Source organism: Apodemus sylvaticus, chromosome 7, assembly GCF_947179515.1.
Source record: "Apodemus sylvaticus chromosome 7, mApoSyl1.1, whole genome shotgun sequence".
NCBI lineage: Eukaryota > Metazoa > Chordata > Mammalia > Rodentia > Muridae > Apodemus > Apodemus sylvaticus.
The window spans coordinates 51543410-51563973 of record NC_067478.1 but is presented as its reverse complement, the minus strand read 5'-3'; positions in this window follow the sequence as shown (position 1 = coordinate 51563973).

Below are 20564 nucleotides of genomic sequence, written 5' to 3'. Positions count from 1 at the left end.
ACCAGCCAAACGGGGAGGGAGAAACGGGTGGCCATACTGAGAAGATAGATTAGTATAAGCGACTTAATTCATGCTATAAGAGCCAGTTGGAAATAAGCCAGCTAAGACCAGGCTTTCCTAATTAACAAAAGGTCTCTAAGTCATTACTTGGGCGGCTAGAGGGCTGAGGCAGTGCACCCATAGTAGCCACAGACATTAACACGGTCCCTGGCTACGGTAGGACCACCGGCCCAGACATAGCCCTTGGCAACGTGGATCTCAGACATCATCAAGGCCTCGGGCAACTGCATAGGCTGCATACATCTGATCAATATAATCCTCTCGGGTGCCTCCCAGGAACCGCTCCGTAATCAGATACTACTTCAAGCCCCCCAAAATTCCATAAATGGGAAATAACAAACAAACAAAAAACTCAATGAGCTGTGCCTCCCGCTTGGAGAACACACATTCTCTTACTCCAGTGTGAGAAGCCCTCACCTAGACTCTCCTGGCACTTCCCTTTCTCCTAAGCATGCCGCTTACGCCTTATATTAGAGCATCTATAATACGATCTCCAACTTCAACATAAGAAAAATGAGCTTCAAGCCTCCTTCGTCTGCACCGCTCTCCTATCATCCAGGAAGCACTGACGGATCACGTAACAATCAGACAATCACTGTGTTAAAAATTCAAAAATAAATTGGCATAGGTACCTGGTCCTTATCTTAACTGAGACGAACACAGGATGTGAAAGAAAGGTGTCTGTCCAGACGGAAGTACACACACGGAAAGACCTCGCTGCGTCCTGCCCTGCAGTGGGGCACACATGGCAGGTTTTTCTGCCAGTCTTGTTCAAACGTGCAAGTTAGAAAAGCCCAAGGAATAGGTGGGCAATGGTCTGAACACCTTTCAGTCCCCAAACCAGACCCACCTAGCACACGTCTGTACCTGGGTAACTCAAAGGATGACTGATAATCCTGGATGACGGATGAGTTGTTTATGCTCAGGTATAACATGAAGAGCAAAGAATGTCTGTACACAGTACATTTGTGTTCTATATCTCCATACATTATATATGTATACATATACAGAATATATATATATCATCTGCCTTTATTTTTTTTCCTCTTTCGTTCAATTCATTCAAATAAATGTTGCTCCCAGTGTGAGAAGTTCACTGAGGCACAAATTAGAATTTATAAGCTCAGGCAATACCATGTAGTTAATAAACTTCCCAAGTTGGGAGCTTAATGACACCACATAAAACCAAGCTTTTGTGATCACTTGAGGAGTGGCTGCGCATGGATCAGGAACACAGGAGGGAATTTGTTAATTATCCTTACCCAGAGGAAAATAATTAGTCATTTGTATAAGAAGAGTAAAAACAAATGTTGCTATTTCCATTTTAATCCCAACAATTGGGGTTGATAAGGCTCAAAATTGATCTACCTACTAATGAAAGCCACAAACTTATTAACATGGTAGTGGATGGCATGTAATTTTCCTGTTCATAAATTAATTGTGCACTGTTCATTGAGTAATTGCTACAGTGTTTTTCAGGGAGTGTAAAATAACTGCTAACCTACACTGCAAAAAAAAAAAAAAAAAAAAAAAAAAAAAAAAAAAAAAAAGGAGGCAATAGCCACTCTTCCCTTCGAGAGGACAGTGCACTGTGGCTTTGAGTGTGGATTTGTGTGTCTGTGATCTTAGCAATGGGAAAGCTGAGGCAGGAGGATGGTGAGAACCTCAAGAAAGACTAGGGCAACGAGGGGGAAAGATTTCAATAGCCTTTAAAAGCCTCAGTTGCACCTCTGCCTTTTCCTTTACTCATGATTAATGAACCGCTTCCCAGACCTTGAACCATCCTATCAGCGTGGCAGGAATACATGCTGAGAGCTAGGGTCAGCCATCAGTATACTCCGGCCCTTCACAGGCTTTGCCACACTGCACCAGAGCAAAGCAAAGGAGCGGGGTATCCTGATGGTTTGAAGTTCATTTCCACACCCCTGAGCCTGAAGGTCTCCTCAGAACACTAAGACTAACACTTCTCTCAATGCTGTTTCCAGGGCGGGAAGTTTAAAATAACAGTTTTTTGCTCTCATTGTTCTGGGTTGTCAGAAAAATAAGCATACTCCCAAAACGGGAAAAGGGCCAGGCACTGAACTTCCTGTTTTAATCGAATGAAGTCAGTGGAGAGTTGTATCTAATGTGCATCGTTGCTATGCAGAGGTATGCTGATTACATAGGAGAAGCCATGAACAGAAATGCCTGCAATTACTGAAGGCACAAATCGCATAACAAATGACTCCCATGAAGAAGTATGGAGAGGGTCCTGATCCCGGAAAGGATTGATCTAGCGTTGGAGGGGAATATAAGGACAGAGAAAAAAGAGGGAGGTGATTGGAGAATGGGTGGAGAGAAGAAGGTTTATGGGACATATGGGGAGGGGGGGATCTGGGAAAGGGGAAATCATTTGGAATGTAAACAAAGAATATAGAAAATACAAATATTTTTTTAAAAAAGAAATGCCTGCAATTACTTTTACGATCAAGCCCGTTTTCATTATTTCTTCTCTCCCATTTTGTTCATCTTTATATATTTAATGAACTCCAACATCAGCATTTTTTTAATATTAGCTTCAATGTTGTTACTGACATGAACACTCACCTTAAAGACAGAACCCAGTGCTCAGAACACTTATAAAAGGTCTTTTATAAGAGTTAGACTTTCAGACTTTGAGTATAACATAAGCTATATAGCAAGACTGTATAAATAAATAAATAAATAAATAAATAAATGACATAGTTCCCTACCCTTGAGCCAAGATGTCCCCACCCCAGCTCAATGTCTCAACCCACACTTCATACTAGATCTTTTTTTTGTTTTTCCTATTGAGGTAGAGACTGAGATGCCTAGATCATGAGACCACATCTTTCTCTTAGGAAGACATTGAAAACTGGTGGCTAATGGAAAGCCACTGTCTGTGGCAGTATTCTTAAGTATTAGCCCTGCTAAACGCTCTAAGGGTTTTGTGTGTACATCTGAATGTGATTCTGTAGAGTAGCTGTTATTCTCCTGATCTCGCAAGTGATAAAGCCACATCTAATAAATGCCAAAACTCTCACACAGCTTAGAAGGGAAATTGAGGACGTGAATCAATCACCTGACCCTGTCAGAACAGGCACCCAACACACCAAAATATGCAGGAAAGTGACTGATGGATGGAACCCGGTGAAACTGCTTTGGATCTTAGGAGTTGGAGAGGGGGGAAGCTAGGTTTTCATGTCTTCTTTCTTTGTTTTATATATTCCTTCTTTTTATTTAATTTTTTTACACTCCAGATTTTATTCCCCTCCCAATCCACCCTCCAACTGTTCTGCATCCCACATCTCCTCCCTGGCCCCCTGTCTCCATGAGGATATCCTTACCTGCTACCATCCACCCCACCAGACCTCTAAACTCCCTGGGGTCTCTAGTCTCTCTAAGGTTGTAGTGCATCTTCTCTGACTGAACCCAGCCCTGGCAGTCCTCTGCTGTATGTGTGTTGGGAGCCTCATATCAGCCGGTGTATGCTGCCTGGATAGTGATCCATTGTCCGAGAGATCTCGGGGTTCCAGGTTAATTGAGACTGCTGGTCCTCCTACATAGTCACCCTCCTCCTCAGCTTCTTCCAGATTTTCCCTAATTCAATCACTGGGGTCAGCAGCTTCTGTCCACTGGTTGGGTGGACATATCTGCATCTGACTCTTTCAGCTGCTTGTTGGGTCTTCCGGAGTGCAGTCATGATAGGTCCCTTTTTGTGAGTGCTCCTTAGCCTTAGTAATAGTGTCAGGCCTTGGGGCCTCTCCTTGACCAGGATCCCACTTTGGGTCCGTCCCTGGACCTCCTTTCCCTCAGGCTCCTCTCCATTTCCATCCCTGTAGTTCTGTCAGACAGGAACAATTATGGGTCAGAGTTTTGACTGTAGGCTGGCAACCCCAACCCTCATTTGACACCCTGTCTTTCTGCTGGAGGTGTGGTCTACATGTTCTGTCTTCCCATTGTAGGGCATTTCATCTAAGGTCCCTCCCTTTGAGACTTGAGAGTCTCTTACCTACCAGGTCTCTGGTACATTCTGGAAGGTGCCCCCCCCCAACCTCCTTCCTCCAGAGGTTGCCTGTTTCTACTCTTTCTGCTGGCCCTCAGGGCTTCAGTCCTTTTCCCCAACCAAATACCAGATCATGTTCCCTCTCCCCTCTACTCCCATCCCTTCCCCTCCCCCATCTACTTTCCCTCCCAGAACCCTCTCTCCCCCTTTGTGATTGCTTTCTTCTCCCTCCCAAGTATGACTGAGACGTCCTCACTTAGACGATTCAGCTTGTTGACCTTTTTGAGTTCTGTGGACTGTGTCTTGGGTATTCTGAACATTGTTTTGGCTAACATCCATTTATTTGTGAGTACATACCATGTGTGTCCTTTTGGACCTAAGTTACCTCACTTGGGATATTTTCTAGTTCCATCCATTTGCCTGCAAATCTCAGGATGTCCTCGTTCTTAATAGCTGAGTAGTATTCCATTGCACAAATGAATCACATTGTATGTGTCCATTCCTCTGCCATGGGGCATCTGGGTTGTTTCCAGCTTCTGGCTATCACAAACAAGGCCTCTATGAACATAGTGGAACACATGCCCATGTGGCATGGTAGGGGCATCTTTGGGGTATAATCCCAAGAGTGGTACTGCTTGGGTCTTCAGGTAGATCTATTTCCAATTTTCTGAGGAACCTCCAGATTGATTTCCAGAGTGGTTGTACCAGCTTACAATCCCATCAGCAGTGGAGGAGTGTTCCTCTTTCTCCACATCCCCTCCAACACGTGTTGTCACCTGTGGCTTTGATCTTAGCCATTCTGGTTGGTGTTGGGTGCAATCTCAGAGTTGTTTTGATTTTCATTTCTCTGATCACTAAGGACTTTGAACATTGCTTTAGGTGTTTCTCAGCCATTCGAGATTCCTCAGTTGTGAAATCTCAATTTAGCTCTATACCCCATTTTTTGATTTGTTTGGTGTTTTGATGATTAGCTCTTAAGCTCTGTATATTTTTGGATATTAGTCCTCTATCAGATATGGGGTTAGGGAAAATTTTTTCCCAATTTGTAAGTTGCCAATTTGTCTTATTGACTATGTCCTTTGCCTTACAGAAGCTTTCCAGTTTTTATGACATCCCATTTATCAATTCTTGATCTTAGAGCATAAGTAATTGGAGTTCTGCTTAGTAAATTGCCCCTGTGCCAGTGAGTTAAAGACTCTTTCCCACTTTATCTTCTATTAGATTGAGTGCATCTGGTTTTATGTTCAGGTCCTTGATCCATTTGGACTTGAACTGTGCAAGGTGATAAATATGGGTCTATTGTCATCATTTTCATCATTTTTTCTCTCTACATACAGAGAGCCAGTTAGACAACATCATTTATTGATGATGCTTTCTTTTTTTCCATTGTATATTTTTGGGTTCTTCATCAAAGATCAAGTGTGCTTAAGTGTGTGGTTTTATTTCTGAGTCTTCAGTTCTACACCACTGATCAACATGTACCTATACCATGTAGTTTTTATCAGTATTGCTCTATCACTACTGAGGTCAGGGATGGTGATTCCCCCAGCCATTCTTTTATTGTTAAGAATTGTTTTCACTATTCTGTGTTTTTGTCTTTCCAGATGAATTTGAGAATTGCTCTTTCCATGTCTTTGAAGAATTGTGTTGGGATTTTGATGGGGATTGCATTGAATCTGTAGATTGCCTTTGGTATGATGGCCATTTTTACTATGTTAATTCCACCAATCCATGAGCATGAGAGATCTCTCCATTTTCTGAGATCTTCTTCATTTTCTTTCTTGAGAGACTTGAAGTTATTGTCATAGAGATCTTTCACTTGTTTGGTAAGAGTTACCCCAAGATATTTTATATTATTTGTGGCTATTGTGTTTCCCTAATTTCTTTCTCAACCTGTTTATCATTTGTATAAAGGAAAGCTACTGGGTTTTTTTTTTTTGAGCTAATTTTATATCTGGTCACTTTGCTAAAGTTGTTTATCAGCTGGAGAAGTTCTCTGGTAGAATTTTTGGGATCATTTATATATACTATCATATCATCTGCAAATAGTGATACCTTTATTTCTTCTTTGCCAACTTTTATCCCCTTGATCTCTTTTTGTTGTCTTATTGTTCTAGTGGGATTGCTTCAAGCATCTCTCCATTTAATTTGACATTGGCTGTTGATTTGCAGTAAATTGCTTTTATTATGTTTAGGTATGGGCCTTGAACTCTCTAATACTTTTAACATGAAATGGTGTTGTATTTTGTCAAATGCTTTTTCTGAGGATTGAAAATTAACCAAGATAGGGAAAGATTGGGTCAGGATATTTTCACTATGTAAATTTGCTCTGGAAAATGAAACAAGTGAGCCTAGATGGGTAGCTATCTGCTGGGCATCAGCGAGACAACCAATGTGGAGATAAGAGGTTTAATATAGGAGTTGGGGCTTATGTAGTGTGGAGAAAGCAAGAGGAGAGACTTGGAAAGTGCAGGTAGAGGACAGACTTATGAAGGACCCCAGGGGGTGCTTACTAGGTTTGGGTTAGACAACATTCCCTGTTGGGAAGCCAGGCAGGGTGAGCTTCTAAAGCAGAGCGGAAGAGTCAGGTTCCTGGAGGTCTCAGGAGAGCTGCTCACCCTGGCAGCTACTGCTCTTGATGGTGGGTCTGAGGTCACAGATGGTCGGCAGATCCAGAAGTCAGAGAGATGAAAGCGTCATCGAGGGAAGCATTGTGAGAATCACCTGGAATCCATCAGATGCCTCTGCATCCTGTCCTCTACACATTGTGCTTCTACCTCTGGGTTTCAGTTCAGTTCCTCTCTCACTAATTCTATAGGAAATTCAACCAGAAGGGTGCTATAGAAGGACAGCTTCAAGCCCAATCAGTCTGTCATGGGCAGGATTCAACACAGAGTGATGCAGGAAAATCACAAGCTGTACTGGAGAAGCCTAGAAAAGATAGATCTAGAAATCTCAGCTGGAGAAACAGAAAATAAACAAACAAACAAATAATTATTGTCATCGTTGTCATCGTCGTCGTCGTCGTCGTCGTCGTCATCATCATCATCATCATCAAAAGGTCCTGGCAATCAAATAAAAATACAGGATTGATTTCTAGTATTAAGCTAGTTAGTGCTAGAAAAAGACTTATTTAATTAGCAATGATATAATTGACAATGATAATTTGGTAATGAAATCAAATCTACTGAGAAGTTTCTTAGAGCCAACATGATTTCACTCACCTATAATAGGTTTTCTCATGGGCTTGTGGCAGGTTTGTAGTTGAAAAGATTCCTCCTGCATAGTCGGGATTAAAGACAGGACCCCAACAGCCAAGGCATATAACATAATTGAGATGTCTGCATCCCAGAATATCTGAGGCAAAGAAGCAACTCTGTTCATGTTCATGCTCCTGCAACCATTGAGAAGTCAGAGCTCATACTAAGTCCTGTTAACTCAGAACCATCAGGGACGAGAACTGTGGACCGAAGCTCCCTTCCTTGGCACACAGGGTAAAGATACCTTAAAATTCAATGTCTTCTTTATGAGTCAGAAACATTAACTCTTTGTAACCAAGCCCCACATCAGCCCCAAAATCTCTTTTTCTTCTGTCTCTCTGTTCTCTCAGAGACATCATAGAAGGGTCCTTGGATTGAGACTTAGACATCACTACTTCTTATCTCAATTTGATGCTTCATCATCCCTTTGTCCCTCTACATTCTACTTAGAAATTACTAAAATGGGTGGCCTGGAGTGACTTCCCTTTTACTTTCTATTATAGAGATTGTCCTGGCTGATTTTGTGTGTCAACTTGACACAGGCTGGAGTTATCGCCAAGAAAGGAGCTTCAGTTGGGAAGTGCCTCCATGAGATCCAACTGTGGGGTATTTTCTCAATTAGTGATCAAGTGGGGAGGGTCCCTTGTAAGTGGGCTGGTATTCTTGTGTTCTATAAGACAGCAGGCTGAGCAAGCCAGGGAAAGCAAGCCAGTAAATAACATCCCCCCCATGGCCTCTGCATTAGCTCCTGCTTCCTGACCTGCTTGAGTTCCAGTCTTGACTTCCTTTGGTGATGAACAGCTGTGTGGAAGTATAAGCAGAATAAACCCTTTCCTCCCCAACTTGCTTCTTGGTCATGATGTTTGTGCGGGAATAGAAACCCTGACTAAGACAGAGATCTAGCACATTCCAGAGAGTAATGAGCCCTCTTTTTGCTGAGCAAAACAAAACCTCGACATCAGTCTGTATCCATCAGTCTAAAGACCACGAGCCCCCGTGCATTGCTGAAGTGACTGAAGGTTAAAGGGGGACAATTTTCCTAGGTCAGAAGTACTTCCGAGTAAATCAAGAGGTATGATACTGAACCCAGCACCAAGACTCCAAACAACAATAAGCAGTGACCACCCCACCTGAACCTTTCCATGGCAGTCACAGAGAATGGCTTCACAGATAAATTCTTTTTGTTTCTCTCTCTCTCTTTTTTTAATTTCTGGTGTGGTTCTAAGGATAGACCCTAGGTCCTCATGCTTGTAAGTGAGCACTCTCACTGGGCCATATCCCATCCCTTTCACAATAGATACTTTAGCCAAGAAGATAACCGAGGGCCAAGAGAGTAAATACAGTTAGCTACTACCATACATTTGTCAGACATTGTGTCTAGAGTCTAGGAGTCTTATCATTGTGTTTTATTTGCATAATATGATAAGAATTTTCAAATTATGAAGTCTATCAAAAAGTGATCATTTTAGAGACATAGAAATGATGGAAAGAGGGCGTGGTACATGCACAATAAGATAACTTAAGAATTAGAAACAAGTTTCATGATATAGACATATTTCCTTAGTGTTCATCAAGCAAGCTGGTGTCAGTGTTAACCAATCGTGTGGCAAATTTGTGTCAGTGTCAACAGACTAGTGTCACCATACCTTGAGAAGAGCTACAGGTTATATTGCCTGAGATTTTACTAGAGTAGCAAATGTAAATCTCTTCAGGGACTAGCTAGCTACCTTTAGTCAAGTGGGCATGCTGTGAAAAAGTAGGAATGGGCCTGTGATGAGCCACACACCGTAGGCTCATGTGTAGGAGGCAGGAGTTCCAAGACACCCCTGTCTTTCTTTTTGGTTAGCAGTGTGTTTCTGTACTTGAGACAGAAGCCCTCTTGGTTCACCTTCCCAGTCCAAAATGCTCTGCTTTTTCCAAAGTAATTGGTCTCATCTATAAAATACCCTGATTTTCTGATATCATAATGAATTAAGTTTTGTATTTAAGCTTCACAGGATGAAAGGGGGGAAATACTTCATTATCTATGTCTGTAGATGATATTAGGCTATTGAACTGCTAATATAGACATTTCATTAAAGACTAACATTGATACAAGAAAAATATCGGAATTTTGTAATCTGTGGGTTCCGGGAGAGTAAATCCAAAAAAGAAAGGTTTAAGGAACCAAGACCAGGCAAATGCAAAAGGTTGCAGGATACTTAACCAGGGGAAGTTGAAGACCTAAGAACAAAGGAAGGGATTATTTAGATCTCCACCCCTTGTGCCTGGAATCAAACCACCCATAATCATTGGGGATTCTTGTGTTCTGGCATTTCCAAGGGCTGTGCATATGCTGGACCTGATGATTCAGGTCCTACTACTACTACTCTTCCTCTTCCTCCTCCTCCTCCTCCTCCTCCTCCTCCTCCTCCTCCTCCTCCTCCTCCTCCTCCTCTTCCTCCTCCTCCTCTTAATCCTCCTCCTCGTTTTTCTCTTCCTCCTCCTCCTCCTCTTCCTCCTCCTCTTGCTCTTACCCCTCCTCCCTTTTACTACCCCACTGTAGAACAATCCTCATCTGTTCAAGTTCATAGAGCAACTCCACATCTTCCTGTGCCTTGCAGCAGCAAACTCCATGGCTTCTCCGCCACGAGGTGCTGCACCCAGCTACCGGGATCTCTTCTCTGACTCACATCCTTCTTTCTTAATGAGTCCAGAAGCAACACAAAGGCAAGAATCTGTTTTATTAATATTTATTGTCTCAATTCTTTAAACATCATTTGGAACGTGGTGAACAGTGGTTCCTTAGGTGAATAACATGTCAAATGATAATTCATTTCAGAGGCATGTTTTAGACGACACTTCTGAAAAGTTAGATGTTTCTGCTAATAGAAGATGTGATAGGTGTGCTTTCGGGTAACAGATCCTCCCAAGGAGAGTTTCCTATATGTCTCCTAAATTGCAAGGTAAAGGGACGGACTCTCCTTTTCTAAAAGTAGATGTGATGCTTGGACGGGTTGCAGCTGTCCTGTGACCAGGACAAAAGGCTGAGACTGATGATACCACACGATCTGACATTTTAAAACCAGCTCTATCATTCTTAACAATGACAAGACTTCTTGTTTGAGAAAAGTAAACTTGGAAAAACTAAAGACAAGCTAAAATATTTTTAAGAGGGATAGCAGCTACTTGAGAGAAGAATACTATTCTGAGAGAAACTCATTATACCACAAGGGGATTAATAATGTTCAGAAAAAAAAGTGGCACATAATAAATTGGTATCATTTGCTCTTTCTCAAAACAAATGTATATGCATAAAAAGTTATTTATTAAATTGAAAATATTCTCTATTTCAATGAACGGTAAACAACTTCAGGAACCAAAGCATTCGTACACAAAGCAAATAATTGTCTTTGCAACACAAAACAATAAAGTAAACAAAAAAATCTACGCAATCATTTTCATCATTCTTCCCAGTGGAATATAATGAGCAAAAACACCATCATAGTTACTGTAGTGCTGTGGACTATGGTGTTTAATAAAATACACTTAAAGTAAACAACAGCAAGTGTGTGTGTGTGTGTGTGTGTGTGTGTGTGTGTGTGTGTACAGGGTCTCTGCCTGCTTGGGGAAGGCTGTCTAGCCAGTGAGCACCCTGGATTCATCTGTCTCCAGATCCATCCCCTGTGCAAAGGGTACAGGTGTGTGTCATGGTACCCTGCTTTTACTTGCGTACTGAAAATATGAACTTAGATCCTCACACTTGAACAGGTAAGACTTTACCCACAGAGCCATCTCCTTATCCCAAACATTTGAGAAATTTCAATATGCCCACAACTTTATTTGATTGATTGTTTTATTCCAAGTTTTTTGATTTTAAACTCATTTCTGTTAGTATTTGGGAAAAAAAGGACAATCTAAACCTAAATACCTCTTTTCACTCTTTAATTTCAGTACAACTTATTTAACTATGTTTATGCTGTCAACTTTAGTTGATACCATCAACGTAAACAAATGGCGACAATATTAAGCCAGTTTCCTAGGAATGCAGAAGGGCGGGGAAAGACAAGAAAGGATTCAAACAACCAATGAACCACGGAGGAATCCGGCGCCGGCTCTGTCTTCTGAGTCATGGATCCTGAAGCACCAAGCTGCTGTCTTCGCCTGATGCTGAAGGTTCAGTCAGGATAATTCGAGGCACCTTTGAGATAACCAGAGATTGTTGACGTATGAGATGGTGACATTTCCCAAGAGAGCGAGCAGTGGGCAGGAACCAGCGTGTGGGAAAGCAAAGGTGCCTGGGGACCACCGTGTGCCCCAGAAGCTCTGGGGGACGCAATGAAACAGAAGAAATCAAAACAAAAACGGAGACGGTACATCCCATTAGGGCTAATAAGCCAAGAAAACAATGCTGAAAGTGCAAAGGAAGCCATTGCCTCTTTTCGACGTTTTAGCAATGAAGGCATGTAGATTATTTTGTATTGCAGACTGCTAGCGCTGGGGTCAGAAGGGTTCAGCTGTACATTAAAAGGCCGCATTAAAATTTGCATAGATTCTGATAAAATGCAGAGAATCTCAAAGTGCTAAATGCCAAAACGTATTTTCCCCCTTTCAAGCTATACTCTTTAACAGCCGCTAATGTGAAACTACTTGCAAAATGGTTTAATCAAAATCCCGAATGCTAATGGGTGAATGTGTCATTTGCAAGCATCATTTAGTCGGCAGATTTCACCAAAATTAAATCCGTGTTAATTTTGCGTTCCGAAATACAGATGCGAACCAGAGGAAAGCCAGAGGGTAGATATTCAAGTCTTTGCCAAAAAGCTCAGTTTTAACTGTTCCGTGGCTGCCGTGTACTCTTGGGCAGTAAACAGAAAAACCCTGTGCTTAATGCCAGGTCAATGGTTTAAACCTGCAAAGCATTAAGACTGCGCTGCGTACGCGGTCCCTGCCCTCTGTGAATTTTACTATCACACAGTAAAATATGCACATGTGTACCAGTGCCTGGAATTGTATTTGTGGGGACTAGACGTAACAGACATTAGAATCACGACAGACCCTGGGCTAAGAAAAGTACGAATGAACGGTCAGAGGGAAACACATTTTTTCTGACTGGATTCAGTAAGGAAAGGAAAAGGAAGTGCTTCTGTCCTCTACCACACAGTGTATACAAGGGCCCAGCCAAAGCTGACAGAGTGTTACATTGATTATTGTTTCCACACACAGCCATTTATGCCCCTGATTCAGAAAGAACATGTCAGGATTATATGGAGCAGTGTCATAAAATGTGCAATGCTAAACTCTGGCAAATCTAACTTCTAATCTCAAAGAATCAGAGGAGCCACCTGTCACTGTAAGCCAAAGGGGGTTTTGTCACAAAAAGAAGTCCCTCCGAGCCCTAACCAATGTGTGAAACAAAAGGACTGAAAACCACAGAACTCAATACTGTAAGCAAATGAAACTGAAATCACAGCTATGGAGTCTCCAAATGTGAATTTCTTTCCAGTGGCCACAGTGGTGTTGAAGAGGCCTAGCTATTGGAGTCTCCCTCCAGGGCTGTGTCTGCCATTATGCAGATAATGTAACTGTGGCTCTCACACATGCTGCCCGGATAGTTCTCTCCAACGAGGCTGCCTCTTTCCTCTGAGAACATCTTAAGAAAGAATCCAGTGACTCTCCTCCATCTTTGCTGTGTTGCCTTTAAAACTGATGTAGAATGAGGCTCCACCCTTCACCCCCCGACAGCTTCTAATGACTGAGCTCTTCTGGCCTACCTCAAGTGGTGCTAGAAATGATTGACAGCTACTGCCATCGATATCATGTAGGACCCAAATGCCAGGAGTAAAATACCAACACAAATACAATACCAAATGCCAGAATTACAATAATCCAAATAGAGAAAGCTTTAGGTGGTATCTTCATTTTAAATCCTAAAAGTGATACTTACTTACTTGTGTGCATAAGACATATATCTAAAGTATATATATAATATATATGTCTATATGCCATATTAAAACATAAATGTATATCTGGAGGATATACCTGTATATATGAAAACACCACAGCCTATGTAGATATAGAATCCTACACATCATTCAAATAACTGGTACAATAATAAATTTTATATAAATTATGTCAACAAATTATTTATTTGGAAATTTTTTATTAATTCTTCACATCGTATAGAGAAATAAATATCACAGCAAGCCAAGATCTGAGTTTTAAAAATATAACTATTTAAGTATAGGGCAGAAGAATATGTTCCTCTGTGGTCTAGACTAAGAAATGGTTTCTAACTATGACTAAAGCCAAATCCAGAGGCACCTGGAGAAAATAATGGCAAATTGAACTCAATGTTTTAACTGAAGACTCAAAGGGCCATAGGCAGCATCAAATAACAAAATATGAGCCAGAAGGAAATATTTGCGATATATATAATATTGATGTATCACAGATAAAGGGTTACTTACTATCCTAAATATATAAAGAAAAAACTTTAAAAGTTGAGGGGACAGATAAAAATAGTGTCAATCAATGAGCAAAAAATAAAAAATAAAAATGGGCAACTTACTCATATGAAAAGATATTCACTTCATTAATACTACTAATAATGCACAATGACTAAGGTCACAAAATTGTAGTCAGCAAGCAGGTCTGGAAAACTTCATAAACCTGAGCAGGGGGTATAGGGAAGCAATTATCCCTGGGGTACGAAACACTGCTATCCCACACGATATTTAACAAATTGAATGGATTTCCCTTTCAACCATAGGAATCGTGCTCCTAGAAATTTATACCCCAAATATCCCTTCAACAATTTGAAATACATGAAGGAGTTTATTCGCCGTAATTGAAAATTTTTAGAAACAGTCGTAGGAGACTGAATAAACTCTGAACCGAGCACGGGATGGCTACTGTGCCGTTCTGAAAGGAGTGAGCAAGGCTTCTGATTGAGGCAGGTTGCTAGCCTACAGATCATATGGCGTGGAAACGCCCTCCCGCTGGAGAAGATGCACCACACGACCTAACTTGGCTGGGGCGGGGGAGGGGAGAGGAATTATGGAGGGAGGAACGCATTCCGGATCCCCCACCTTTTACCTTTTTACTTTTTGAAGCAGGTTAATGTTTAACGTACTCATATAATGGCTCAGAGAATATCACAGAAGAAGAGTGGAAAGAATGTGAGAGTGGAGGAGGGGAGGAATTCCGTGAAACCCTGTCTTCTAGACTCCGATTAGACTTCCGTTTCCTCAAGGGTGCCGCATGCCATAAGCACACAGCCTTGGTGCTTTTATTATTATTAATATTCGATATATTCTTTATTTACATTTCAAATGATTTCCCCTTTCCTGGCCCCCCACTCCCCGAAAGTCCCATAAGCCCTCTTCCCTCCCCCTGTTCCCCCATCCACCCCTTCCCACTTCCCTCTTCTGGTTTTGCCCTATACTGCTGCATGGAGTCTTTCCAGAACCAGGGGCCACTCCTCCGTTCTTCTTGGACATCATTTGATGTGTGGATCAGGTTTCGGGTATTCCAATTGGATATTAGCGTTGCTGTTTATTAACCCTCCCAAGACTGGGGCCATAGACTTTCCCTTCTGGAGTGGGGAGGGGCTCCTGGGGCTCAGCTCCTCCCTGAGGCTGGTGGGGAAGGGAGGGTCACATCCTTTCATGGTGTGTAGCCAGTGGTCAAGCTGGAGAAACAACCCACCTCATGCTGTGCAGCAAGTAGCAGGGCACAAAAAAACAAAACAAAACAAAAAAACAAAAACAAAAAAACAAAAAACAAAAAAAAAAAAAAACAACAAATGCAAGATGAAGGCAAGAGCGGAGAGGCTGGGAGAGGAAAGGGTTCCAGCCAGCGGCAGGAGTGGGTAAGAGGAGACGGTGGGGCCTGTCATCAAAGCTTGAAACTGTAAACGAATAAATACGTTTAGAAAGAAAGAAAATATTTTTCTAACTGACTAAAATTTCCTCAGCTATAAAGACAAAGCTAACAGGGCAAAGAGGGGCAACTGCAGCAAATTAGCTCAAGTGCGTGTCAAATGAAAATTATAACCATCGGAGAGGGCAAGACTGTTTCTCAAAAATAGACAATTTGGGTTATTATCTAATAATAAGGAGTTATTGCATAATTTTCATCACAAACTCCCCCCTCCTCCTCTCCCCCCCCCTCGTGCCCTCAGTCATGGTCAGGGTGGGAAGATGGAAGAATAGGAGAGTGAAGACTCTCGCTTCTTTCCAGGGCTTTTATTTTGTCCTTTTATTTAGCAAAGCCATTGTTTTTAGATGTTCTGTTGGACTGGGGAAATGAACGGAAGCTTTGAGAAGCCACGGCTCTCAGAGTAGAGGAACAGCAAATGCGACATGGGGAGGGCGTGCCCGTGTGACCCCGGCCCAGTGCATGCATGCCCTCTCTATACAGCTGTGGGACCAAAGGAGGTGGCTGGCAGGATCAGGGTTTCAGACCGCGGGTTGTGGGCTTGGAGGGTGTGATAGATGGATGTGCATTCCTGGTTGGCAGTGAGACCCACAATTTTAATTTCAAGAGTATATTTATGGTTTAGGATAAAGATGACTTCATCCCAGCTAGAATATAACTGCTTTGTCTTAAGATAATATGGGAGGGGCTTGTATAAAGCTATGGTTGTGAAGTTCTACTACGTGCTACTTGCCAGTTAGAAAACTGTTCTTCCATAATCTGGGACAAACTAAGGCGGTTATATTCACATAAAGCCAAATCCCCACAGAAGTCATTGATTATGAACTGGAGGAACTGAGGCAGACACTAAAATATGGGTGCGTTGTGCATATAGACATGTAAATCCATTTGTGTATAATGTGTCTAGTATACATGTATGTTTGTGTGTTTGCATGCCTGTATTCCTGGACCTTCTAACTAAAAAGTCTGGAAAGAGATATCTCAGAAGCAGTGAGTTCAGCTAGTGACCTTGACCTTTAATGCCATTCTCCACTAACAGAAAATAGAAATGCTTGGCGAAGTGCATTAAGGCAGGGTTCCAGATCTTTAAATACCAGGTGAGCCGGGAATATGCTGTTACATCAGAACCTAAGGATATGCTCATGAGGATAACAGCTGTATAACTTAACAAACAAACAAACACACACACACACACACACACAAAACCAGGCTGAGAGTCTCACAACTGACCAGATCTAGAAGAATCTAAGCACTGAGCTAAATGTGGATAAGAACTGGCAGCCATCTGAAACGCAGTGCAGAAATGGGAACTGTGCATCCATGCAGACAGATAATACACACTAAGTGGGTTTACTGTGTGCGCCCCTCAAATTCCTACAATAGACCATGGAGGACTGTGTGCTAAAAACCGAGGGCAAGTGGGAATCCTGGGGGATTAGGGGGATGTGGGTGGGACTGGGGGGTGGTGGTCTTGAAGACACAAAGAAGACAGTCATCATGAGAAAGGAGCCAAACAAGGTGCACAAACTTTGATGGTGCCTTGATCTCCGACTTCTTAGCATCCATAACCATGATCAATACAGGACAATAGCTTAACAAACAAACAAACACACACACACACACACACTCACACACGCACACGCACATGTGCGCGCACACACACTAGGAAAAAGGAGGGTTCTAGGCTCTGGTTGAATGCTCTGATGCTGGCTGGAAAACAAAATAAAACAAAACAAGCAAAAAAAAAAAAAAGCAGAAACAAAAACAAAATCCCACCAGAGTAGATCATTACTTATCATTGAGTTACTTCCACAGCAGTGGCTGGCTCTGGCAAGAATCCTCCATAAATCCTAAAACTAAGGGGACATTCAGGTGAAAATGCTGATGATGCTAAGACTGCATGGTCTTAAAGTGTCTCTGTAAACCATTTGCAATGGGGAACATAATGATCATTTACAGCTTGAGAATTGGTGCAACCATTTTGTGTGATGAAAATGCATTACCCACAGGGCAGACCGGCTCTCTGAGAAGAATCGTGCATGTCAGAAATGCTACATTCTGGCATCAATACACAGCCTCACTCTAGTCGTGAAGAGACATCAGACAAATTCATAGAGGGAGGAGACTTCTACTTTTGCCCCCCAAACTTTCAATGCCGTAAAAGTGTGGAAAGTCTGCAGAAATGTTTTAGGGACGTGGAACAGAACATCGCATTGTAAATTAGATAAAAGAATCAGTGATATATTTACTCAAATTGGCGGCTTCCCTGAAGGTGTGTGTCATTGCAGGTGTGTGAGAGAGAGGAAGAAAGAGAAGAAAAGGACAGGAAACAGTCTAGCAGGTAGAGATGACGTTACCAGTGCATCATCAGAGGACTGGTTAAATATTGTTCTTTACGCTATTTTTACTCAAGAAACTTCTCTAAATGTGAAATTACTTCTAGACAAAAAGACGCGTATACATCATATACACATGTCTTCAAGAAGTGGCATCTGCCTCATCAGTAGAATGTGTGACTTGAGGAATATTTTCAAAACACAAAGAAAAATAAGCCATTAGTTAAAAATCATCCTATGTTTTGGTTGGCTCAGATAGAAGGAAGAGATGTAATATTTGCTTAGACTGGAAGATAAATCACTCTGTCAAGGGTGGCAAAATCACTGCTAATGAAATGAGCTGTCTCAGTGATGTACAGGGAAGAAAAAGAAATGTCTGTGGCCCAGAGGTGCTCAGGACTCAGAACCTCTGGGGACACTGTCCTCCCTGTCCTCCAGTAAGAATCCTTCTGATGAATTCCATTGGCTAGTGGTTTGTTCACCTTTCAAAGACTGATTATCAAACCCCAGGGTGATACTGAATCTCTGGGCCCTGGGGTTCATTGAGTTTCTTAATATCAATATTTAACTTCTATAAAGCCAGTCGTAGGGTCTCTGATAAGTATAGAGGAAGGGAGGCCTCAGACAGGAGGGGCCAGGAAGACTTGGCTGTGTTCTGCAAGTGCCTCTGGATACCAGCACGATGGGTTTCAGGAAAACACCCAGAGATTTCCCTGAAGTTTTACAATAAGATAAGAGCACCCACCGTGGGAGGTTAAAGCTGAGAACTGATTCTTGATGCTTAAGAAAATAATAGGGAGAATAAAAACCTCTCTAAATTGCCCTGTTCTCCCCAGACATATGTCACATTTTTCTATGATTTAGTAACTGCTAAAAAATGGTGCCTTTCAGCCTCCTGCTTTGAGCTGTAGGGAAGACGCAACTGAACAACAGCAGTTCTCTCAGGTAAAATACTGTAGATTAAGTGCAATCAAGACCCCTATAAAGTGTGATCAGCACTTCTAGTGAGCTGAAATCATTCCCATTCCAGGAGACAACACACACACACACACACACTCATACACACACTCTTTCACACACACTCTCATACACACACTCTTTCACACACACTCTCACACACACACTCTCACACACACACACACACACTCTCACATACACACACTCTCTCACATAGACACACTCTCTCACACACTCTCTCTCACACACACACACTTACATACACACTCTCTCACACACACTCTCTCACACACTCTCTTACATACACACTCTCACACACTCACACACACTCACTCACACACACTCTCTCACACACACACACTCTCACACACACACACTCTCACACACACACTCACACACTCTCACACACTCTCACACACTCTCACACACTCTCACGCACATCCTCTCTCTCTCACACACACACATACACACACACACACACACACACACACACACACACACGGTGGGACAAGAGGAGAAAACATAAGCAGAGATGAAGGCTGGCAGTGGACTAAAAGAAGAAACCCTTTAAAAGGTCAAAGAGTGAAACGTGGGGGAAGCCATGTTGGAGCAGGCTGGCTGATGGATTTTCTACTCAGCACATCCTGTCAGAAGGGAGCCAACCAGTTTAGCTTTAGCGTAGGCCTGCTGATTACAGACAGAGGAAGCCACGAGCTGTCCAGGTGAGTTGGCCTGAAATGGAAAGCCCTCAGCTAATGTCTGTAATGTCCATTCGGAATCCAACCTGACAGGAAAAGTTTAGAAATGGGTAGTTCTGAAAACACTCCCTTGGTGACTTGGTGAGAAAATACTTTAGAAAGCTTTAGAACATAATCAAGAAAAAGACCTTTTCATTCTCAAAGAAGTTCACGGCTTCCTTCTCACACAGCAGATAAACTTTAAAGGAGCCTCATTAGGAGCCCACAGAGCAGTGCCCACGAGTCACTGAGTAAAACACATGTCACTTTTTGGGGGCAGAACTGCAGCCACACATTGCTATGATTGGTAAACTTCTCAAATGAAGCTAACATTTCTTGAGGATGGTCTCATGTTTTGTTTTTAAAGATTTATTTATTTATTATATTAAGTACACTGTAGCTGTCTTCAGACAGCCCCAGAAGAAGGCATCAGATCTCTTTACGGATGGTTGTGAGCCATCAATGTGGCTGCTGGGATTTGAACTCATGACCTTTGGAAGAGCAGTCGGCGCTCTTAACCGCTGAGCCATCTCTCCAGCCCCTCATGGTTTCTTTTTTTTTTTTTTTTAAGTCTTCACTTTTAATAAAATTTCCAAGCGAGAGCCACAGATGTGGTTTTTCATTGTTCTGCAGTACTGATACTTAAGTCATGTCACAAGTGTTTTAATATAACTCTTTCTTCTAGGTAGTTCTAATAAGAAATAGTCATAAGGACAAGATGCTATCGTTGCCCTAACACACATCCCAAATCCAGTCTCTGTGGTACCCAGGAGATCTTGACACAATGCCATGTTAAAGCCAGGTTTAAATCTGACTTAGACCGAGCTGCTCCCTCTGTTAAGTTTCTCGTGCTTCGCACTTCACGCAACCCAGTGCGTTGCATCTGTGCATTACTTTTTAAGGTCACGTGTAGCTTTTGCTTGTCCTCAGCTGCTCAAAAGTCAGTTTACAAGAGCCACAAACTGCTCGGCTGGGCTGTTAGCTCTGCTTGGTGCACCTTCCAGCACCTTCTGGGCGAGATTCTAACCGTCAGACCTCCGAGGTGTGTATGCCTGCCTGTAATTCCAGCAGCTGGCAGATGAAGGCGGGAGGACCAGTGTTCAAGGTCATCCCCAGCTACCCAGTGAGGTCAAGCACAGCCCAGGATGCGTGAGAAAACGCCTCCAAGATAAGTAAATAAACATTTATTCCTTCAGATGGTTCCCCTCTTCTGAGCCAACCCATACATCCTAAATGGTCTCCGGCTTACTCAGAAAATTAAAAGGTCAGGAGCAGATGCAGGAAGAGG